Genomic DNA, 26,061 nt, shown 5'->3' with positions numbered 1-26,061 from the left:
GTAGTGTACCGCTGTCACCCAGAATGATGATGCAGTACTATCAACAGATGATTGACTGCAACATTGGCTTACATGTTATGTGTCATTCTCAGGGGATCCAGAACCTCTTTTCTTGGGATGACATGATTGACAGAACCCAATGACTTGCCATGGATGTCCTACATCTGTCACCGCTGGGTTGCCAGGTACTGGCTAAGTGTCTTGCCACCCCTATGGTGCCTGATTAGGCAGTATTCCAATTGTTATTACCACCATAGCAGCTACACATGTATGCAATCTGAGGGTCATGCTGCTCAACAGTTGATATCTAACTGTCAGGATGCAGTCACTCATAACAGTCAGAGTGGAGGACACATGTCTGCTGTAATGGAGAGGTGGTTCACAGCAGCAGACAGCATACCTGCAGTATCAGGCTATGATGCATTCCACAGTTGGCAGCCTCCACAGGTGGTGTCTCCATATTCATTATGGATAGGAACACCTCCAGACTAGTATCCCATCATAATACATTGTAGATAGTGCAATCCAGACCATAGCTTACCATGGGTCCACATCTATGTCCCTAGACTGTCAATGCACATTCTGCAACACCCTGCCATCTATGATGGTCCAACAAAACACTTAGTATGAGTCTTCAACTGCCCCTCCATCACCTGGGGAATGTAACCAAGCACCAATACAGTGGCCCAACACTTCTGGGATTCATCATTTCCATTGCCCTAGACCAGCTCATACCGACCCCTGGTAGAGGATTTCACAACCTTGACCTGTGTTGACCACTTAAATATGGGACTGTTGCTCATCCACAGATGTCAATCCCTGCATGATGAGATACACGCAGGCTGTAATCAACATGGAACGCAACATGTCAGCCACACACCCCACAAAGATAACCACCTGGCAAAACTTCTCCAAAGCTGACTTCGCAGTCATGAAAAGGGTGGATGTCTTCACTGCAGCCATGGCAATGGGAAGTAGCTGCATGACTGTGGAATCATACACATAGGCACTGTACAAACAGTACTAGCCTGAGCCAGCAGAACCCAGTCCTCCAAACACTGGGAGACAATGTGATGGTCCCCTGCCATTACTAAAGTGTACATCAGAAGGAGGACACTGTTGCAGGGAAAGGTGGTGTCCCATGACTGTTGAACTCCCTTATTAGCCTTAAACACAACTTTGGATCCCTCATGGAATCCCTGACAGGCATCTATGGCAGCAGAGATGCAGCAGACACTGACGACAGTCACAACAGCCTTTGATAGTTACGTCAACAACCTCCACAGCATTAAACAAAAGTGCTGCGAGTTACTGCACAAAGCTAATACATATCCTGAGACAACAGATATTGGCCACAGTCTTGGTAGCCACATTCAGTGCCAGCTTTACCCCTCTCTCTCCCCACAAGTGAAGTGCTCAGTGAATGTGTTTTCACATGCTGCATCCCATTTTCATTCTAGGCATCTTTGCGTCACTAGGATGTGGCTGTGCAGCAAAGCCACAGGGTATGGGAGTGTGGTAACACATCCACCATGTATAGGCAGGGTACAGTATGTGCACGGTAATCCCCGGTCTGTAACACAGTGATTGCTCCGTGCCTTTTCGACTCTTCAGCATCTCTTTTGTGGATTATTGGTCTTGAATGAGATTGCTACACAATTTATTTATTTAGACAGTGATTGCATATGCCTCACAGATTATAGGGAAAAGGGTTGTACATAGGTATATGTTGATTTACAACATCTGTTGTAGAATGGAGAATGGTACATGTTCTGGTTTGGACACATCTCCGATTGCTAATAACCACAACCACAGGGGATATTCATCAACTAAACACAGGGATTACTGTATACACACACACACACACACACACACACACACACACACACACACACACACACACACACACACACACACACACACATTTGCCAGTACTGAGATCCATAGGTTCATTGCTTAATACACATGTAGGTGAAAGGGCCTGAAGCCTCTACAAGGCTAGCCCAAGAGAATACCCTGGCATCAGGACATATGAAAATAGTCCCCATTGTGGCTCAGGAGTATAGTCACTGAAGCGGTCCCCAGGGGTGGGTATTGTATTCCCCATCCACTCATCCAGATTTCTATTTTGGGTGTCCAGTGTTGTGCACTGCTTCCATGTATGTGATTTATATTCCATAACATGGACAGTGTGTGGGTTGTGCAAATGTCCCACATGCATGTTCTTTGAAGTGTGGAAGTGTGCTTGTGGTCTCTGGGGTATGTTGTGTGGACAGATTGGTATCTTCTGATGTAGCATTCCTGACTTCATTTGGTGAGACATGGCTATGTAACTGAGGTTGTGATTGCACCTACATTGACAGTATGATACGGGTATTCAGTGGAGTTAGTGGTGTCTGTCCATACAGGGCATGTGTATAAGGCATGGTATTCTCTTTGTGGGGTACGTTTGCAGACTCTACAGTTGTTGCAGGCATCCAATGGGGAACATGGCAAAAGGGCCACTGTACACATTGATTGGGCTACTGAGGGGATGGAACAGGGTGTCATGTCTTTTACTTGCTGGATAACACACACCCAGTCAGGAGATGCAACACATCAAAGTACTTTCTAATGTCAGTGGCACTATTGTGGTCAACAGGCATTAAGTCCACTGCAATCACACCGTGGGTACTATCTGTGAGGCAATATGCAGGGGAACTACCGATATAGTGGTTGTTGCCTAGCCAAGTGCATTTGTGTGTGATTTGTGGGTGGAGAGTGGTCTCTGAGTATTAGAAGGGTTGCCTATATTGTTCACTAATCCATACTGTCATGTAGTCATTGCACATGGCACTAGACATTTAGGGCTGTGGATTGTCTACACCAACTTCTATGGTGTTTGACAACTGTTGGCCTTGTAATGTGGACATTATGACATATACTAGGTCCTCAACATAATAATTTAGCAAAACCCACTCCCCGGTGGATCCTGTTATTACACAATCACACCAACCCCCACACAGGATGCTGATGACACACACACACACACACACACACACACACACACACACACACACACACACACACACACAAAACATAATAATTTAGCAAAACCCACCCCCCAGAGGATCCTGCTATTACACAATCACACCAACCCCCACACAGGATACTGATGACAGGCGCACACACTTGATAGTACTGAGTTTCAAACCACTACCTAGCTATATATTGCCACTACAGTGTTACACATTTCTAACATATGCCATGGAGCTTATAGGATGGATGTTGTCCCAAGGTACTTCTAAGGTGAGGAACATCACACACACACACACTTGCCAGTATTGAGTTTCTAACCCCTACCTAGCTATGTATTGCTACTACAGTGTTATGCATTTCTCGCATGGGCCATGGAGCTTATAGGATGGATGTTGTCCCAAGGTACTTCTAAGGTGAGGAACATCACCAGCCCTTTAAATACAGGCATTGGGTGATGTGGTGGGTGAGAGATTCCACAAAATACTTTACCCTACATACACATTTACATTTGCCAAGGGTGAGGTTCAAACCCTTTTCAGACCATTATGGTTATGCATTTACCACATGCACCACTGACATTACATGGTTTAGGGTTGCCAACAGGTACTTCAAAGGTGGATGATATCTAGAGGACTGCTAAAGTCAGGCACTGAGATGTGTACTGGGTGTAAATGGGGCCAAAATCTTTGAGGTACTGACATATACATATGTACACACATAAACACTTGCCAGGAATGAGATTCAACCCCCTACCTAAGTAGTTACTGCTATTACATTGTTCCACATTTATCACATGCACCACAGAGCTTACATGCTGGAGAGTTGTGCAAAGGTATCTTTGAAGGTGAGTGACATCAGCAGCAGTGCTGAAGGAGGGGTAAGGGAAGTTTAGTGAGTGTGAATGGCCTCAACCACATTCATCTAAAAACACACACAAACACACACACACACACACACACACACACACACACACACACACACACACACAACTTTACATTTGACAGGACTGAGATTGCAACTGTTACATGGATACCTATTTGTACTGTAGTGTTACGCAGTTATCACAAGCACCACTGACACTATAGGGCTGAGGGCTAACCAAAGGTATTTCTATAGTGAATGACATCAGCACATCATGTGATATAGGCCAATGGGATGTGTAGTGGGTGGGACAGGCCTCATAATGGGATTCTCTCTGTCACTGTCTGTCTTTCTCTTCCCCATGTCTGTGTGTGTGTGTATGTTTGACATATTATATTATGTTGGCCTTAGATATGTGTGCGTATTCCTATCCAATGTGTGTGTGTGTGTGTGTGTGTGTGTGTGTGTGTGTGTGTGTGTGTGTGTGTGTGTGTGTGTGTGTGTGTGTGAAGTATCAATGGTGTACAATTTGGTGTGTGTGCACAGACAGCTGCAAATAACTGATATCTGTAGTCCACTGTGTTGTGAAACATGGGCTTCATTTCTCTAAGTGTAGGTGCATGCCTAGTATGACCTTCTATACTGAGTGTGTGCATCCATTACAGGGAGGGTTGGACTCCAGTTCAGGGTTTTGTGTGCTACAGCTACACCTAGCAAACTGTTTCTGCATGATATCTGTAGATAGGTTGCCAATATGGAGACACAATGGGCTTAACATATGGGGGATACTGTAACTATTGCTGTCTGTGCTGCTTGTGTGACATGTTTGGTTGTAGCATAGATTTTCTGACACATGTACTGTTTCACACTGTGATGTGTCATGTTATCAACTACTGATAGTTATCATTTTTTGCTCACAGTTATTTACCGGGAAATACAAGATGAATGAAGCTGAGACCAATATTCTGAGGCATATAGACTACACATTCTGGCACACACCCGCCATTGTGGAGGGGTAGCTACAGACAATAGACTGCTGGTTCTGTGTAAATGGTCCAGCACCTTGCTAGTATGCTGGCTGGGGATCCCCTTCTTGTGCTTTTCTCAACTTCACGGAATGGCCATATCCTGCTGGGGCCATACCTCTCACCTGTACAGATACACCCAGGTTATCCAGAGGTCAGTTTACATTCACATTGTGGTTTATAAGCGGCTTTGTGGCTATTCATTCATGGGTTTGCAGTCTGGAGTAGTATGGGTGGACATTAGAGTTTCAGACTTCACACACTCCATGACATCCATGCTTCTACACCCCCCACTGTTATTCTCTCCTCCACCTAGCATTATGTAAGTAATATCTCAGAGGTATCCTTATAGTTGGGCCTTTATCCCAGTAGTATTTATGGCCTGATCCACAGTCCTTGCAGTAGGACATGGGGAGGCATGCTACTGGCATTTGTCAACATGGCCTTGCATTTGTTTTCTGTTTACTGCATTAGGTTGTTAGTTGGGATCCCTAACATTCCATATATTGACACTATGGGTGAGGAATGGGCCTTTGCCAGAGGACTGTAAGCCATTTAAGAGTGCTGCAGGCTACATGGGATTGTGGGGTGGGGGGTGCTGCATACCTGCAGACCGTAACATTTGAAATTACTGTACTGGTATTTCAGTTACTCTGTTGGCTTCCATTTCATATTGTATTGTGACCTATCATGCAGACAGGAGGCATATCTGTAGAGTACACATTCGAGCTTAATGGCATATATTTCAGTTACAGACTTCTTACCCTTCAGAACTAGAATGCAACTGCCAGACCTGTTGTAGTATGTCTGTGTAGGTCTGGTGGGGGGCTGTTCACCATTGCCATCATTTGGGGGCCTTAGCCCGGCCTTTCTTCATGCTCATTTACACCTGTCCTGCTCGGTGAGGCTGGTGGTGGATATGTGACCATCATTGACATCCATGTGTGTGACCTATTGACACCCACAGTTTTTTGGGCCATCACATGTACTGCAGTGGGGGTTGTCAACTTGTGTAGTGCTGCCTAGTATGTTGACACCAGTATTTGTTATGGATTTCCTGCTGTCCCATATATCTGTCTGCTGCTATCCCATTTAGTCACCCAATTCCCTTGCATGCTTGCATCCATATCATCCATACAAGTATGAGAACATACTACTCCATTCAGTAATTGATAGGAAGAGTGACTTACCTTGTTGCTGGGCCAGTATTGAGGACAGTGCTGGAGGGCTGACTATGTTGGATGCACATGGTATACTACCTATACACAGTAAAGCTGAGGTAGTGTCACATTTGCCATCCTTTTTAATGTATGTGCAAGTCGGAGAGAGGTATCAGTTCCTGGGTCCCTACAGTGTCAGTGTGTGTGCTATGCATTGCCTCTTTGCCAAGGCCTGGGCATACTGTGCATGCCTCCTTCTGCCTACAGGGGCAGGCTCAGGATGTTCCTCCTGTGAGTCCCTCTGTGCCTGTGCTGGCCTTGGCAATGGTGGGGGGGCTGTGTGGCCCTGCCCCATGCTGTTCCTGCTGCAGCTGTTTCCACAGGATCATATTGTGTAGCATGGCACATACTATGAACATTTGTGTACATGTAGCTGGAGTACTGCAAGTCTCCACCGGATATGTCAAGGCAGCAAAACCGTGACTTGATCATCCCAAACACATGCTCTACAATGATCCTGGTTTGTGCATGTGCCTCATTATGGTATTCTTGTTCAGATGTATGTGCATTTCTGATGGGTGTCGTCAGCCATGGCTCCAGTGCATAGCCAGCATCCTCCACTAGATGTCCATATGGGATGCCCCCCCCTGGCAAATGCCTGATACAGCTGTGAGCAATGCCAGGTGTGGGAGTCATGATAGCTTCCAGGGCTGTCAGCACACACAGTCATGATAAAGCCCTGGGTATTGCACACGACCTGGCAGTTGATGGAAGGGAAGCCCTTGCAGTTTATGTAGACCCTGCCCCGCTCACCGGGTGGTGCTTTGATGTAGATGTGCATGCAGTCTATAACACCAACTACCTCAGGGTATTCTGCTATATGGTGGAAGAGACGCATACATGTGGTCAGCACCTCATGGGCCGTGGGGAAATATATGTGCTCATTGGCATGCTGTGTCATGGCATCCAGGAACTAGTGAAGTACCTAGGATGCTGATGTCTGTGAGACCCCCATGATATCCCCAGTTGGTCTATGGAAGGTACCTGTGGCTAGTATTCTTAAGCCTAGACATACCTTGGTATCCACTGGGATGGGCTCCCCTCTATTACTTCTGTGTTTGAGGCATGGCCGGCACAGCTCAACAATTTGCTGTAGAATGTCCCTGGCCACCTTATAGTGTTCTACTATCTCCAACTCATGTAGGGCCTGGTAGGTTACCCTGGGTCTGTACAGTCTTCTCCTCCTCCTCCTCACTGTGGCCGGTTGTCAGTATTCTCCTCCTCACCACCCTCTGTCTCTAGCACATATTGATGGAGTAAAGCAGCAGCAGCTTCTAACATTTTAGTTAGTTTTGCCAGTTAAAAATCCCCCGTCTGTGTACCCGGTGGTGTAGAGTCTGTAGGAAAAAACAGTCTGTAGGGTGTTTGCATAGTTTATATTAGTGTGCTGGGCTGCTGCATGTGTTCATAGGTTCATAGGTTCATACTAGGCTATCTGCCCTAGGGCATTTATAAGCCTAGCCAGAATGTGTTTGGCTTTCGCCACCCATTTTAAATTTATTTTGCTATGCCCTTTTTCGAGGATAGTATACTGTGCCTCTGTCTAACAGTGACACAGAAGTGATACCCGGGGTAAACCTACGATCTCCCATCCACTCATCAAGATTCCTCTTGAAGAGAGTCAATGAGGGACTCTGCCTAACCTGGACTGGGATTTTATTCCAGAGTGAAGGGAGCCTCTGGGTTATGAATCTGTCCCTCCAGCATGTCCTATTTATTTCAGTGCTGAGGTTCAAGTCTCTCGAGCATGTAGCTCGATGGGATTTGGATTTTCTGAGGTGCAGCATGTCCATTAATTCCGGGTTGGACATGGCTTTATACATCAGGCACAGATCACCTCTGAACAGGCAGTATGCCACTGAGTAGAGCTGGAGTTTCTTTAACCGGGCAGCATATGGCATCTGTTTGAGCCCTTTGATCCTCTTGGTGAGGTACTTTTGGGGTCTTTCCAGTTGCTGCAGGTGTCTGGTAAGGTACATCCCAAAAGGGGCATTGTACTCAATTATGGGCCTGATGAGGGATGAGTAAAGAGGCACGATGGCGTCCCCTGATCTAGATGTGAATCCCTTCATGATTAGGTGGGCTATATAAAATGTTTTTCTAACCACTTTGGCCACGTGGTTGTCAAATGAGAGATTGCTATCAACATGGGTCCCCAGGTCCCTAATTACTTCTTCTGTACTTAATGGATTACCACCTATGTGGTAATTTGTGGCACTGTTTTTGCCAAAGGGGATGACTATACACTTTTTGGCATTTAGCTTGAGACCATGGCTCTGGCACCAGTTGTCTGTTTCTATGAGGCCCTTTTTGGAGGATGCTTGTGTCGGCTGGAGAATCGATTATGGCGCCCAGTTTGCAGTCATCTGTGAACTTGGTCAGCCACAGTCCTTCCGTGTTGGCCTGTACCTCCGAGAAATATATACCGAACAAGAGAGGTCCCAGGACTGAGCCTTGTGGGACACCACTTGTAAATGGTTTGGAGTCTGACATGGCTCCAGCAATTCTAACCATGTGGGTTCTGTCCTTGAGCCAATTTGCAATCCATCTAGTGGCATAGTGGTTTATATTTAAGCTGGTGAGCTTATCTATAATGCCCGAGTGGGGTATTGTATCGAAGGCTTTTGCGAGGTCCAGGTAGGCTGTGTGGACCACCTTCCCCTCGTCAATGGCCTTGGTGACTGTTTCAAGGAAATCAACCAGGTTTAAGAGGCAGGATCTGCTCTTAACAAAGCAGAACTGGGTAGGATCCAGTGTTTGTAGGTCCCCAATATCTTTATTTATGAGGTCCATGATGATCCTTTCCATAGCTTTGCAGACCAAGCTAGTCAGGCTTATGGGGCGATAGTTTCCAGGATCCGTTGAGGCACCACCTTTATGGAGAAGGACCACTGTTGCTGTACGCCACTCTTTGGGCACATATCCTGTAGTAAGGCTGAGACTGAACAGTAGTTTTATGTTTGGGTTTAGCTCTTCTTGGAGTTCATATAGGACGCAGCCCGGGACACCGTCTGGTCCCATTGATGCTGTGTTTTTTGCTTTGGAGAGGGCAGCTCTTACCTGAGCATCTGAGATGTCAGGGGGGCAGCACTCTGCTGGGATAGATATTTGCCCTTTTGGTGGGGAGGGGGGGAGAAGTTTGCGCTGAACCTGTCAGCTAGGATGTTGGCAATGTCTGTGGGTTCGGTGTATTTTTGTCATTTTGGACTAATTCTGAGCATATCTGGGAATTACCACCCAGGTTCCTAACATAACTAAAGGAAGCCTTGTGATTATCCTTAGTGTCCTGTGCAATTTGTCTCTCGAAGCTGGCCTTAGACAATTTTATGTGTGCCCGTAGTTTTTTGCTAATACTGATCAGTGATGCCTTCCCTTTTTGGGATTTTGCTCTATCATTTAGTAGCTTCCTCCTTCTATTGTATAGTTTGTTTATGGCTGGGATCCACCAGACAGGACGTCTGCCTTTGGAGGATTGGGTCTTGGTTTTATTTGGGATCGCATGATCCATGCATTCCTGAAGGTGTTCATAGAATGCGTTTATAAAGGATTCTGTGGTCTGGGCCATATTTTCCACAGGTCCGGGGGCTTTGAAGGATTCCACCTCAGTTTTGAGGAGTGTGAAATTTGCTTTAGAGAAGCTTTTCACTGTGGTTTTCTGGGCAGGGGGTGGGGTCGGGATGTGAATATCCAGTGAGATTAGTTTATGGTCTGATCTTACCAGTGAGGGATACACTTCTGGTCTGGAGCATAGAGTCCCCATGTTGGTGATGATCAGGTCCAGTATGTTTTCCCCTCTTGTGGGAGTGGTAACAAGTTGTTCCATAGCATTTGAGTTTATAAATTCTAGGAACCTTTGGGCTAGGGTGTTGGAGCTAGAGTAATGCTCCCAGTCTATGTTTGGGTAGTTGAAGTCGCCCAATATAATGGTGTTTGGAGAGACCTTCATATTTTCCAGTGTTCTCAGGAAGGCCGAGTGGGGTTCCTGGGTTTGGGAGGGTGATCTGTTGCAGGCTATAAACTGGAAGGCAGTTTTACCCACTGTTAGTTGCACATGGATGGTCTCTGATGCTTCATGCTTTGCCACCAACGTGGAGGTGTGGATATCTTTGATGAATATCAATACTCCCCCTCCTTTTGTGGTTCGGTCCAAGTTTTGGGGCCCAAAAGCATGGTATGAGGTATAACCTGGTAGTGCTGGGGTGCTCTCGGGAGCCCTGAACCAGGTTTCTGTTACTGCACAGATATCGATGTTCTCCATGCTAAGGAGAGTTTTGAGTGTGTGCATCTTGAGGTTTAGACTTCTGGAGTTGAGTAGCATTACTCTTAGTTTCTTATCCCTTGTGATACCTATGGAGGTGGGTTTGTCTTTTGAGCCTTGCCTAAAAAGGCACTATGGGGTAGCAAGAGCCTTTGCCAATATCCGAAAGCCCAGGGGTGACAGGTGCAAGCCATCCCTAGCGAAGCATCGTGGCTTGTCGAGCATATCATCCCAAGCTGACAGGCATTGGATCCCCTTTGAATGACACCAGTACTTAAGCCAATTGTTGAAATTGATCATCTTGTCTTCATATTGTAGCATCATTCTTGGTGAGGGTAAGATGCTACTCAAGGTCAGGGTCATACCGGCCTGGGCTACATGCTCAGAGAGCTCCTTTATGTCTCTTTTCATGTAGTCCAGGGAGGTACGTCTCAGGTCATTCACACCAGCATGGACAATGACTGAGTCATATTTGTACTTGCCTTGGAGTGACCTGAGTGCTTGTGTTATGTGGCAGATCCTAGCGCCCGACAGGCTGCTCACCATGACCCTCTCCTTGTTCAGCCTGGTGAGCGGGACGTCAGTGTGCCTGACGATAAAGTCACCTATTACAAGTGTATCAGGTGTGTTGTTTAGTCTTAAGGGCTGTGACTGTTCGGCACACTGGCATTGTGAGATATGTGCTACACGTGTTTTGTTTTGGGGTAGCGGCTGCTTGGGTGTCTGCTTTGGAGGTCTCTGCTGCTTCTGCAGATCTTTTTTTAACGCCTCTGAGTATGTTTTTGTGTGATTATGTGTTTGGTTTGCTGTCGTGGTAGGTCTATGTGAGGCTGGAATTGCAGTGAGTGTGGTTTCCTTCTCCTCCTGACTGGTTATGCCAGTACTGAGTTGAGAGAGCTTAGCCTCCAGTTTGGCTATATGGTTGCATCTCTCACATGTGTTGGAATTTGTTGGGAGGAGGAGAGGGTTGTCTGTGTACATGAGGCAGTTGTAACATTGCCTCAAGATTCACAGATTCACCAGATGGACCGGAGAGGAGATTGACAACTGACCTTTGGACATGCTAGAATAATATTGGGAATTCCTTAATAATTGAAAACCAGGGCCAGTGGGGAGTGAGGGTGTAGTTCTTTTAATTTTTAGTGCTGACATATAATTGCTTTAGTGAGCAAGTGCCAGGTAACTTAAGTGCAATGTGTTACAGGTAACTTAAATGCAAAAACGACAAACAGTAACTTTCTTTCAAGTGAAACAAGGAAATAAGTACAGTAAGCAATGCAGATATCACTAGTGATCCACAGAAGCGCTGAGAAACCACGTATTAGGTGGAATTAGTGTTCCAGGGAAATAACAAGCAAACAAACAACAAGCATATAAACAAAGCTAGATTCAGCAGGCCTGGATCTAGTCTATGCTACAGCAAACAAGGTGTACCAATTTCAGTAAGATACAGTTCAAATATTCAGGCACTATAAACCTTTAACCAGAAATTCCCAGCTCAGAAGGGCAGAGTCCAGCCTCTTCTCCCACAAGAGTGCAGACCACAAACCTTCTTAATGTAAAATAACTAGCCTGTTATAATAATATGTGTAATTGACTGATTCTGATACATTCCACCTGCTATGCCAGTTCTCCTTCATTGCTTTCCTACTGCTGTTTCCCCATCCCAATTCCTCCCTATTTAAGCCCTGAGGTGTACCATGCATACCCATTCCTCATATGTAAACAGTGCTGCCATTTCCTCTTTTTTTTATTTTTGTTTAAATCCTGGTGCACGGCACGCACACCTGTTTAGGCTATATACACAGTGCTCATACACATATAACAAACCCCCTTCCTTAGCTGTGCTTAGCTAAGGGCAGACATGGGTCACAGAGCTCCAATGAGCTTACAGCAAGCATAACACACACCCTTATGAAGTCATCCAGCTCTTAGACTTGCAGTGTCGTATTGCTACACCTACACGGTTTGGTATAAGCTGACACTTTGAAGAAATCTGTGATTCAGTATAACTCCACTCATTTGCATACCCCAGTGTGTAGGTCATTAGCTACTGCACTTAAACGGACCCTTTCCCCTTGACAACCAGTGCTCCCTGGTATTGTTTACATTCTGCATACCATTGACTATAATGGCAAAATGCAGAATTAACTTAAAATTGACTTTTCTCGTTTTTTTTTTTTTTTTTTTTCAGCACTATCCCGTTTGTGCACAGCTGCCCTAAGCTTAAACGGCCGAGAAGAAATGTATTCGGTTACTAACTGAATACATTTCTGCAGTGACACTGTTCTAGAACAGAGACCTGGCAGTTTGGTGGATCACAAAAATCACCTCATTTGCATGTTTTTCACCAGCAAATGAGGTGATTTGCATATTTGCCAGTTTCCCGTGCTTGAACAGTGCAATTAATGTCGCTCGTACACGTGAAAACGGCACTTTCCTGGATTGGTCGGCGGGCATTTTCCATGCAGGAGTTCCTACACTGTTCCTGCATGGAAAATCAGCCTTCATGAATCCCGGGGTTTGTCTTTGAAATACATGAACTGAACTGCATTTTTAAGAATCTGATGTTTTTTACCTGTAAGCATTACTGCAAAGAATTGTTCATCTCTTTAACACTGTATATGTTTGGGCAAGCTAAATAGTGCAGCTAAGACATGAGTAGCCTGACAGATTAACTCAGGGGGTTGCAGCATAGCACTTTAGTGAGGCCTGGGTTTGATTCCTTTAATTTCCATCAGTAAAGTCTGTGACAGGGACAGTCACTTACAGTGCTCCATGGCTGTCCCTTGAAAGAGGCACTTGTGAAAATAAAATAAATCACTTTTACTGTGTCATTTGATTAGCTACAGTACTTCTCGTGACATACCAGTTTTTGGCTGGCATAAAAGTACAAGCATTCTGAACGTGCACTGTACTAAACAGTAAGCAGCCTGCTGTGTGATGTGGCATGTAACTGTCCTGCTATGTAGCAGGTGATATAGCTCTGTTAGTCCAAGAAAAGAACTGCATAATAAAGTAATTGAGCTGCAATATGGAAGGAAGAAACATTTGTAGATGCAAAAAAAATGCAAAAAGATGCAATTGTTGTATCTTAATGTGCATGAGCAGAGTGTTCAACATTGAACGAAAGGAAGGCATGTATGCTGCATTACTGCCACACAGGCAGTGGCAGACAGTCCAAGGGGGGGCCAGAACAGCAATGTGCAACCAGGCTCATCATATAAAAGGGAAGGAAAGAAGACAGTCAAGCTTAAAAGGGAGAATAACAACCAAGGAAAAGTACACAAGGGTGACTATAAGGAATGACAGGTGGGAAAGGAAGAAGGGCATTTTTGTGGGAAAGACTTCCATTTGTAATATAAGAAGATGAAAGGTACTTGAGGAAGGATGGAGAGTGAGAGTTACAATAAGGGAGGTAGTTAGAGGTAGACACGCTAATATAAAAGATGAGGAGAACTGTGGATGGACAGACATACAAACAAGAGGTGGACACCTGGTGATATGGAGGTTTGGACAACAAATGAAGTATGGGGAATGGCACATCAGGCAAAACAGGTGGATGAGGAATAGGGCAGGGTACATGGTGGATGCCTTGAATGCCCAGAGACTAGCCCATTTAGACATTAATCAACTCCATAGCTGATTTCATGTGTAGTTTCTGTATCCAATGACCTGATGATCAGGTCCTGGCCAGTCATGTGACTTGATCAGCCATGTTAAAAGAGATTCCATGGTGAGGAGGTGGGCATTCAACTGTTTGTCCACTTCAGATGACACCAGCCTCTACATCTGACATTGGAAAACCACAGAGGACCCCTTTGGGCTCCTATCTGAAGAAAAATAAGAGCTTCCATTCCTCTGCTAAGAACTGGCCGTGGAGGCCACCAGTGAGCCATCTGGATCATGTTTAGCAGGGTGAGCTCTCCATTGTTAAATGGCAACTCTGTTGGCTTCTAGAAACCCAGAATCAAAGGTATCACTCTCACTACTCCTCTTTCACAACTACAACTGGACTTAGAGAAGGAAATGAGAGAAGTGAACTCAGTAATATACACTTATGTTGCACATAGCTTATGCACCTAAGTGCCAGGAAAGATACTCTTGCCTTCGTTGACAACCACCTTGCTATCATGGCATTCTTCAGTCACTATAAAACAAAGTTGGAAGTAATAAGTGCACCACCAGACCTGCTAATAGAAAGTGAAAAAAAAAAAAAAAGCTTTACGGTAAAACTTTGGCTCTTTCACCTAACCTCTGCCTCACACTTTTAAAGCAGGTCAGGGTGGTTTCTACTATAGGTCACAGTATTAATACCTGCATGAGTAATGACAAAAGGTGAAGATACTTACATCACTCTCCATCCTGGAAAGCTTATACAACACATCCGCCTTGTACAGTGAACTTTCATGATGACATTTTTCAGTGTACATTTGAGGGCACAACTGAGAAAATATTGCTCTCCCTCATACAGCTAGGTAGAAGCCATGCTGTTCTCAGCACTTGAGGAACCCCCACTTACACAGTTTCACACGAGAAGTAAAATGGTAGTTCCATATGTGTGAACTCACATTCAGACATCACTTGGTGCACATCACAGCACTACAGTGAGATGCTGTAGGCTCAGTGCAAGAGCATAGTATACACATGTCCCTAGTTCTGACACAAATATGAAAGCATTCCTCAGTGTAGATAATGACTTGCATTTGGGTAGCAATTCAAAAACAGAGCCACTAAATTTCTTCATTAGCATAACCACCATGGAAGACCCTTATATAACTCATTACATCCATTGGACCTCCGGTTGCTTGTACTGTAAATTCCAACAGGCAGAGCTTAACTTTTTTGATAAAATCAATTATTTTCCATTACATTCCATTCCATGCTTTTGCATGGGCAGTGTTACCTACCATCTCTACCATGGTCTAGGGTTGTAGATGTGGATTCAGTGCATAGCTAGCATTACCTGTAACACACAAAAGTCACACCATTATATGTAGCCTGCTATTTGCTTGCATGGTATATATAAATATATATATCATGACCTCTGTATCCATCTAAATGTACACCTACCAATTGGATGACACAATGTGAAGTCAGCCTGCATGAAATGTTTATATGGGTCAGTTGTATGCCATGTGTGTGTGTGTGTGTGTGTGTGTGTGTGTGTGTGTGTGTGTGTGTGTGCGTGTATCATGGGAACTGCTTGGGTGGAGCAAAAGAATATTATCAATTATACCTGGGCCTTATACCCCACCTGGCAGTTAAGAGACTGAAAGCCTTTCCGTTTGATGTATCTCACCCCCCAGTGGACTAGCTGGGGCCTCCATAACAATGTTTGTATGTGTGCAGCCAATGGTTTCCAGCACCTCAAGGAAATGGTTCTGTCCTCTGAGTCCTTGTGAATCATATACATGCTTCTCCATGATTTACATTGTAATACCTGGTGAACTCTACACAATATGCTATATTCCTTTTATGTCCATTACAGCTTGATGAAAGATCTTTACAGCTAGAATGGTTAATCTGCACTTACCTTAGTATCCTTTGAAATGGGCAATCCATACACATCCCTTGATTCTGCCAGGAGCTGACATAGTGTGACAAAACCTCATATGGACTCCATATCTACACTGAAACAGCACACAATTTGCAGTTGTCAGTTAATGGTTGGTAAGGTGCTGACCTACCATCTGCAAGGATGCAGAGGGCCACAGAATGCAAAGTTGTGGGCACTGATTGTCTCTGAAAGTGGCCACTAACACATGCTGTTCTGACATAGCTGCTATTTTAACAAGCATTGTCAACTGTCTGTAGACCATAAATCCTTGGTGTTCAAAAGACGTCTATGTTATGGCGCAGTGTGCCAGTCTTATATATCTCTGAATCGCTCCACTTTGATTTTGTGTTTTGCATAATCAGCATGCCTCATTTGTATTGAAAACCTCATTTCCATTTCCATATCATTATAAGGTCATTTGTATGCAGTTTATACCATCTACCTTTACCCTAGTGCAGCAGTGCTGATTTCTGAGTCATCTTCTCCCTGTGCAGTTCCAGTATTTGCATTATTTTACACAGAGCTGTACACTTACTTCTATATAAAGCCTGGATTTTGTGATGTTTAAACAAACAGCTCCCAAGTCTGTAATTCACCCAAAGTATTAATCCCACTCACTTCTTTACAGAATTTATGGAAATTTAGTTAAGATGCAAATTGACTCCTACAGACCGCTGTGTAATCACAGGTAAGACGGTTATTTCAGACATATCATCAGCTTTGTGATTTGTGTGTGTCCATGAAGTTGCACAATTCAAGTGTTCGGGGGCTCTAGTCCCCTATCAGGAAAGTGAATTATAACACTTTTTCCTGGTGCATCAGAATACAGGGAAATAAGATAAGCAAACTTGCGCAAGTCAAGAGTATTGCAATATCAAACTTATGACAATTCTCCATAAAACAGCAGGGAGGCAGCATTATAAGAATACCCCAAATCTCTTGTCAGCTGATCTATGACCCTTCAGTAATGAAATTTATTCTTTTTTCTCTAATGTTACTACATAATTTATATGAAGCATTAGCTGGTAGGTTTGAAATGTAGAGCTTTTACATTACAGTTGTAGCTACTGCTACAATTTCTTGTGAGATAGGCAAGTACAGCTTAGTTCCCCACTATTTTGATTATAACAGCAGAGTAAAACAAAAGATCAGAAACAATGAGACAGTGAAATCAGTCTATGACCAGCACCTACAGCCATTGGCAGCAACAGGCCTGAAAAGTCAGAAAAGAAATTATTGTGCTGTCAGATACAAAACAAAGCAAATGAAAACTGGATACTTGTTTTTGTTTTTAAATGACAACAATGGCATTTTCTCCTGTTCTTCAAGAAAAACTATTTTATCACTAGCAAGATTCCACTTTTCTAAATATGTTGTTTTGGTTTCTTGATGTGGATCAAATACAGACTATGGCAAAGTTGATTAGTTAAAGATCTCATCTTATTATTTTTCTTCTTTACATTTTATTAACCAAAGAAAGGACAGCAGTTGATATTCATAGCTATTATGCAAGTGCACAACGGGCATGTGTGCTGGTTCCACACAAGCACTGGGGACATGCAATTCAGAGACATAAGCTGCTCTCATGTGCAAATATTGAAAATTAATAAAGAACTTCACAAGCAAAGGCAAGTGTGTGCATAATGAGATACAAGCAAGAAATGTGCACAAAACATGCAAATTTTCTGTGCAAATGATGTTTTCTTCTAGCCTTTTGTGATTCAGAGTTGCAGTTTACTATGCGACTAATAAATCAAATGTGCAACTTTTCCATTCACCTTGAAACTGACAAAGATGATCGGTTTTGCTGCTAGTGCTGCTGCATCCTTATCTGAGTTGATTCCTTTTGTTGTACTACATCCAGTGTGACAAGCAGCACTGAGCAACCAACCTCAGAGGAGGAGGAGGAGGAGGAGATACAGGCAGAGAGTCACTCATTTTACTTTTGCAGAACAAGAATATCTTGTCAGAATCAGAGTGGATAGGGAGATTATAAAGGTTTTGGAGAATTTGTACAGCCCACAAACTGGAAATGGGGGAATGCATGGCCTTCCTATTCCTGTGGATACCAAGGTATGTAGAATCCTCATTATATTTTTTCATCCTGCAGCACCACCATGTTATACATCTTAATGCTCATTAAGTATACATCTATAAATGTTTACAAGCTTATTAAAAGTGGTTAATTGGATTATAAGTGATCTTGTATATACATCTGTGCAGTGTTTGTAGTAAGTTGTCTGATGAAACAATATTATATTGTGAAAGTGCTTACAACTTTCTATTAAAAGTTTGAAGTTTTATATTAGTGACTCTGCCATATTTCTGTACGGAATATTATCGTTAGTGACTCAGTTAATATTTATTTCTCAGTGTCATCAAAGAGTCAAGACAGTACCATTGTGCCTTTTATGAAATGACACACTTTCCTGAGCTGCTTGCAGTAACAGAGTGCACCCATGTGGCTCTTACACCCTCATCTGAGAGGTACCCCAATACAAAGGGTTACCATTCCAATAACTGCCAAGCAGTCTGTGTAATACAGGTGGCTATATCACCATTTCAGCCAAACATCCTGCAGTACCAATGATTCCTACATATGGCACACATGTTTACTGTACACAACTTCCTGCATGGTTGGATTTTGCATGGTCTCCTAGTTGGTAAGTGCACACTAAATAATTTTGTTCCCATAGCTTTTTGTCCATATAGTCACCTAGGTTTCACTGATGAACTACCATATTTTCATGGTCTCTTATCCTGTTATGTTTTCCAAGTGAAGCAGGCTACACCTTCAAAACCTGGCTATTAATATCAGTTCATAATACACAGGGAGCTGTAGAAGAGTGCTTAGATGGATAATCATTGAGCAAGCTTTTGGCATGCTCAAAGCCAGTTTCTGCTGCATGGATGAGTTGGGGAGGCTTTTCTATATGATCCTGGTACTAAGTGCAGAATGTTTATGGATTATTGCATTCTGCATAATGTGATCATGTGTTCATGTGCCATTCTGGTGCACAACTGCCCCAAGTTGTGACAGATGGTGCCAGTGCAGCTCCCTATATCATTTGTCTCACCAGTCATGGTAGCATAAAGTTATAATAGTCCATGATGTTCAGTATGTGACAGTGTAAAGCTATGAACATAATACTTGGTGCATGCAGTGTTGCCTCTGGGCTATGCTGTATAGTGCATGGGGAACTCACATTGTGTATCAAATGTTTCTCTACATATAAGCAAATGCGTAGTTCATATGGTCATAGCCATCATCATTTACACAGTATTTAGTGGTCAGTGACACAAGTGCAAATTATACCAAAAGGGATGAGAGTAGAAAGTGGCTGGTGATGTGAAGTACTGCATTGATACATGCTACATAATTTTATTATTGTAGTAATCAAGGTAGATTCACTTGGCAATGGACATCGCAAGGCTGTTTTAGTCACAGATATTGTTCCCTTATATAAAAAGTGTCATTTTTTTGTGGCTTTTTTCCAGCATGCAGGTAAGTTCAGTTGTTATTTACTGTATTTCTTTCTACCACTTTTTTGTTCTGTTGTTTGTTGAGGTACGTATTACAGTAATTGAAATTGTGTCATATTTTAAGTGTGCCATTCATAATGTCAACAATGATAATGTCGGGGATGGTTCTGTAGATCATGAGAAAATGCCTAAATGTGAACTTGATACTGATATTACAATGATGAGGTCTACTAGATGCAGGGGTAGCTCTTGACATTGACTAAACAGTGATGTTGGATGGAACCCTGATACTACCTAACTGCTTTATTCATGGGTGAATCCATATCCATGCCTGCAGAATATTGTTGAGATGCATATGGTGTCCAGCTTACTCATCTACTATCCATGTATGCGCTCATTCTATCATGTCCAGCACTGCCAGCAGCGTGTGCCTGGTAAAGTTTCAATAGTGTGTAGAAAAAGGCTGACATGGAAGTCATGCTCTGCATGAGGAAAATTGTGGCATTGTCTCTGGTCCCCACCATTCCTATGTCCTGGTGAATTTCTTCACATATACCCTGTAGCACTCTAATCATTGCTACCTGACTCTCAGAGGCAGTAAACTGTGCCTGAACTATGACACAGCACATGTTTTACTGTGCATTCAAGGTTATGCATGTCTCTGGAGGTAGCTAGGATTTATGTCTTCTCGTAGCACCCTTCTGTGCAGGCTACAATGTGGGTAATGAAATTTCAGACATGGTTGTGTCCTCCAGAAGATCCAGTCTGTCCACAAGAAAGAGGTGTTAAGCTGTGAGGTGATTCCCACATTTTGGTAATGGCACTTGTTCATGATGCACTATGTGTGAATCTGCATCACTGAGTATGGAGGTGTTAACCTATTTTATGGGGAGGGAGCCTTGCCAGTACACTTTTCATTTGTGTGCTACTGTCCTGTGTCATAACTATGAGAGTAATGACATCATCATCAAAAGACATGCCACTGTCAACATAAGCATGCTGTGGTGCACCACAGAATGTTGTTTTGGTTCTCTACCTGTAAACAAATACATAATTATTTGAATAACATATCCTGTTTAAACCATCTTAAATAGTGCATCAGGTATGATGTCCATAATTACCATGTGCTGTCTGCTTCTGTGATATTATTGTGGGGTTGGGGTTAGCATAATGGTTAAGTTGCTTTCCTCACAGACACAAGGTACAAGATTTGAGTCTCATCTTTAGTTACTGTCTAGTTATTGGCTAGACATATTACAGTCTGCAGACTGATTGCTTAGTATGAACCTATGAACCTGATAACAATAAAGGACCACCAAATGAGAAAGCATTGCATATGCACATGCAAACATTGACTATATTAAGGTATACGTTCCCTAATACAGCAAACAGCAGGAGAAACATTAACTTTCTGAACCACCTGTGTTTGGATAATGAAGGCATACCAAAAGTGTCAGTATCCATTACAACACAATTGAAGTCAGTGTCCTCATCCTCTATGTCATAGTCATCCTCTTGTAGGAGCAGGAGCTAATTCTTATCAGGTGTCAAACTTTGGTCAGCAGAAGCTCACTGCCTGTGGTAGTAAGTGAAACTGCATTCTGACTTGCCTTACTCCTGGCACAGGACAACCATATCATTAACTCTTTTTTCTGCACTGTGCCAAGGTACTATTCCTCCCCCTATAGCATGTATTTTAGCCAGAATTTGATTCCATACTTTAGCTTGTTCTGCTTGTTTTCGACACCCCCACACCTCCACAACTTTTATTTATTTATTTATTTATTTATTATTTGACATTTGTTGACTGGGTTGGTCCAGCTGGGCCAAAGTCCTTTTTCAGTAGAGACCTGGGGAGAAAAGCTCCACAAATACATAGCTACTACATAGACATCAAAACATAGTTATATAAAACACGATTTTCAAAAAAAATATGTTTTCCACAAGCCTTATGCGTCAATAAGGATAAGGTTCTTCTCAGCTTTAAGTTGCCTGTCCTGTACCTTGCTTCCTGAGCCTGTAGCATAATTTCCTTAGCAGGTTTTGGGAATTAGTTATGTAACCCTTTCCTTACTAAGTATAATTATATTTGTTAATGCCTTTTAAGCAATACTGCAATATTAAGCAATAGAGGAAAAGTACAGCTGTGTAAAAACTTACCATGACAGTAGATGTCTGTTGCAGCATTCACTATCTTGGGGATGTATTCTACTATGGATATGGTATATCTGGCCAGCATACCAAACCTTGGGCATCTTCCTGTCACATTGTATGTCCAAAGTATGCCCAAACTGAATGAATGCAAAGCAGTATATAAGGGATGTACAGGGATGAAAACCCTCAGGACTTTCTTGCCCCAAACAAAAGAGGTAAATGCCAAAGGAAGAAAAAACAGAGACAAGAAATAAAGGGGTGAAAGTAAAAGGAGGAACCCACCTTGACCAGGAAAAGAAAACAAAATATGTACAGAATATAAAAATTGGTATAAGGAGGGAGGGAGTTCATACTGCAACATTGATTAATTTGGACATTTATTGTTATGGTAAATTTTTACACAACCGTGCAGTATACTTTATTATTCACTATTTATGGAGAGATTCCCAAATCTGCTTTGCAAGAATGGGAGGGGAAAGGTAAAACAGCTGGAGACCAGAACTCCATGAAGGATAGAGCTGTTGAAACCAGCCTTTGACTTAGAAAAGATCATCAGTTTCATAGTACTTTGGAAAGGTGTAAATGGATGACCAGGTAGCTGCTACTAAAATAAATCCAGAGTCCAGACCTTTGAACAAAAAAAGCCAGTGATGATTCCACTGCTCTGGTGGAGTGGTCTTTAATCTTGCCTAAAAGGAATTTTCCATAGAAGAAATAACAAATGGAAATAGCCATGGAAATCCAATTAGAAATTGCTTGGAAACTGGAGAATCCAGCTTCTTATTCAGAAAAGAAACATAGAATTGCTCATTTGTTCTGATAGGTTTTGCATTGTCAGTATAGAACCTAAGTTGCTTATGGACATCTGGAGAACTTAAAACTCTTCCCCTTTGTTTTGAGGATAGGGGAAAAGAAGGAAACTATAAGAGGCATTTCACTGATAATTGTAGGCATGAAAGAGGGGTTAGTCATAAGAGCACCCTATCTTGGTGAAAATTTAGGAAAGGTAGAGATACCATATTAGCTTATAACTCTAAAACCCTTTCAAGTGACATAAGGGCTACTAGTAGAACTGTCTTTCAAGTACACAACTTCAAATTTTAGGCCCCATGGAGGGGGAAGAGAATTTATTGGTGGCCTGATATAAAGGACATATTTTAGAAATTGCTTGACTTCAAAACATGTAGAAAGTGGGGGATTAAAAGATTAACAGGTGGATATAGTTGATCCATTGTCCTTAATAGAAGAATACGTGTGGCTTTGATTGATCAGCTCACACAAATAAGAAAGAGTATCAGGAATACCCATAGTAAAATGGTCTTGTTTTCTCTTTTGGCACTAAACAGATTTTTGTTTTCCATTTAGAAACATAAAATTTCCTTTTAACAGGTTTTCTAGCCTCCTGTAATACCTGCATTACATCCCCTGAAAACTGGTATCTTAATGGAATTAAGATCCTATCACCCAAAGAGCTGGGTTAAATGTTTGTAAGCTTAGGTGAATGAGAGAACCCTTTTTTGTGTGAGCAAATTCATACTGTGGAGTAACTTGGGATTACTCTTGCCCAGGAAAAAGAGAATGGAGAACCAGTGTTGTCTGGGCCAAAAGGGGGTCACCAAGAGAATGCTGCGATTTTCCTTTTTGATTTTGAGAAGGAACTTGGGAATCAGAGGAAAGGGAGGAAAGGCGTATAGTAATTTCCCTTTCTATAAGAAAGGCATAGTGTCCATTTCCAAGTTTGTGGACATGGCACGCTACAACAAAAAAGTCTGAGCAGCCTATTTAGAGTGAAGGCAAAAAGATGTATCTGGGAAACATTCTACTGATGAACAATCTGTAACAAGATCTCTTTTTTCAACATCCACTTGCGAGGGTCTGTCCTGTATCTGCTCAAAGAATCCACTGCGGTGATCATTCATGAAGAAATGCAGACTCTGAAGGAAGGCAATGTATTGAACTGTGAACTCAGAGGCAATCATGGCAAGTCTGCAAAGATTGTTAAGACTTTTCCTTCTTTGCTTGTTGATATACCACAATAAAGTGGTGCTGTCTGTTAGAATTTGGAAGGTTCTTAGAATTCAAATGTGGGGTAGAGACCTGTTAGCTTGTATCACAGCTTTCATTATTCTGATGTTGATGTGAGCTTTTTTTGTCCCACCCTGACCATACACACTGTATTTTTATGTTCCTAGAACTTGCACAGATCTGAGGCATCGATGGAGACTTTCTGGCAAAAAATGGCAGCCCTGATTGAGAGAAATCTTTTAATCCACTACAGAAATTACTTCTTGATATAGGGCAAGAGAGGATTAGGTTAGGGTATAGCAGTATTGTGTCCAAACAGACTTAAGAAACCACTGGATTTTCTTCATGTGGAATCTGGAAAAAGGTATCTGGATGGTAGAGGTCAAGTTTAGTGGAATAAGAAACTGGAAGAAGGCAATCAAAAACTAAAGTTTGTCCAGGGGAGAAATGCCATCATTGGAATAGTGTTTAGTTGAACCAAGAAATACCAGGTCCTGAGATGGGAGAAGACTCAACATTGTCTGCTTTATTGTAAAATCCCAGTGTCTCAGAAAGAAAGCTCTTCTAAAGGAGTGACAGTAAACATAGTATCATCTTCCTCAAACTCAAATCCACCCGGGGAATGTATTTGAGAAGACGAAGGCAAAGAATCTACCTCAGACTCAGAATACTCATTTTCAGAAGATTACTCTCTCTGTCTCTTTTGAAGAGAGGAAAGGAAGAATTGGAAAAGTAAGAAAAGAACTGGGGAGGCTTTAAGAACACGATTGCCTTAAAACAACCTTGAGAAAAATCATACCATTCTTTCTGAGGGTCCCTTGGGTCAGAAGAAGAAAATAAGATGTTTTGCTGTGCGCTTCTTTTTCTTGGTTATGTCAGCTTATACATACCATGAAGGCTCTGACCCTTAATGGGAGAAGATTCAGAGGCCATTCTACCTCATGTGAATGCTTTAAAACTGATTCTCAATAAAGATTTTGTGAGAAAATAAGTTACTTTTCAAGTTTTAAGGCATAAAGGACTGGCAAATGGAATACTCTTTTAATTATGAGTGGGAACTAGGTAGAAGAAGCATTTATTGTGACTATCCTTGTATGAGATCTGTCTCTCACATTCACATTTACCCATCTTAGTTGACATGAAAAATCCAAAGATTTCATCAAGAAATAAGAAAAAGAGAAAGATGCCCCCAGCAAAGATACTTATTTGCCTTGGGAAAAGGAAGCTGGCAAAGACCATATGGCTAAAAGATTGAAGCAAATGCAAAGACTCTGTTTGGGCAGACAGCAAGAAAGTCTTCTTCTTTTGGCTTTTCCCAGTTAGGGGTTGCCACAGCAGATCACATGTCTGCTCATAACTGTCAGTGGAGTTTTATGGTGTCAAGTTACCAGCCCGGCACCCAACCTTCCACAGAAGGCACACACATGCACACACTCACACCTAGAGCCAATTTAGAGTGTCCAATCCACCTACAGCATGTCTTTGGGATGAAACCGGAGCAAACTCACGCGACCACAGGGAGGACATGCATATTCCACACAGAAGGCACCCCAGCCGAGGATCAAACCAGGGACCCTCTTGCTGTGAGGCGACAACGCTAACCAGTGCACCACCATGGCCACCCTGCAGACAGCAAGAAAGTACTAGGGATTTTCATGCCTTCATATCTTTTATGACCACTCCACATTTACATGACTTGAGCATACATAGGATGCAAGCTGAGAGAGGAAGATACCCAAGAACTGATATGCTGGACAGACGGATGACATCCTTGGAAGGATACTTACTATAGATAGTGAATACTGCAGTAGTGATTAATGAAGGACATCCAGTGATACAGCTGCCAGTTGCCACGTTTTACCATTTCTATTATGTGTGAATGTCTTTTTTTTTAATTAAGTACTTCTTGTCTAAGAGAGTCATTAAGAAAATGTGTGACTGCACTCCATGCCTATAAAGGGGTGTGTGTGTGTGGGGGGGGGGTGTGGGCATCCATCCTACTTGATTACTAGGACAACGGATACTTTCAAGAACATGTTCCCGGGGGGGGGGGTCAAGGAACTATTGAACTACTTACTGAACAAGAATACTGCTCTTATGACAACTTTACAGTTTGCTAAAATGCAATAAATATTTATGCAGCTTGGTTATGAGCATTGCCATGGGAAGGTACCAGAGGCTGTAATAAATAATTGCTTTCATTTGAAAGTGCAAGAGTTTCAGAAAAGAGGCTTTTATTCAGTGATGTCACTACATTTCATAATTAGACAATTTCAACAACAGTTACACCTTACTAGTACTTTAGAAGCTTTTCCTAAACATTTTTCAATAAACAACAGTTATGAACCTAATCATACTCTGACCTTAACTGGCCCTGTTTAAAACTTTTGGCTTTAATTCTGGCTTCTTATCAGTCCTCCCATGAACAGGCTAACTGGCAGTATATAAAACAGTGAC

Source organism: Protopterus annectens, chromosome 12.part0, assembly GCF_019279795.1.
Source record: "Protopterus annectens isolate FY-2018-M chromosome 12.part0, PAN1.0, whole genome shotgun sequence".
Lineage (NCBI taxonomy): Eukaryota > Metazoa > Chordata > Ceratodontiformes > Protopteridae > Protopterus > Protopterus annectens.
The sequence above is the reverse complement of the archived record's forward strand: the minus strand, read 5'-3'. Positions refer to the sequence as shown.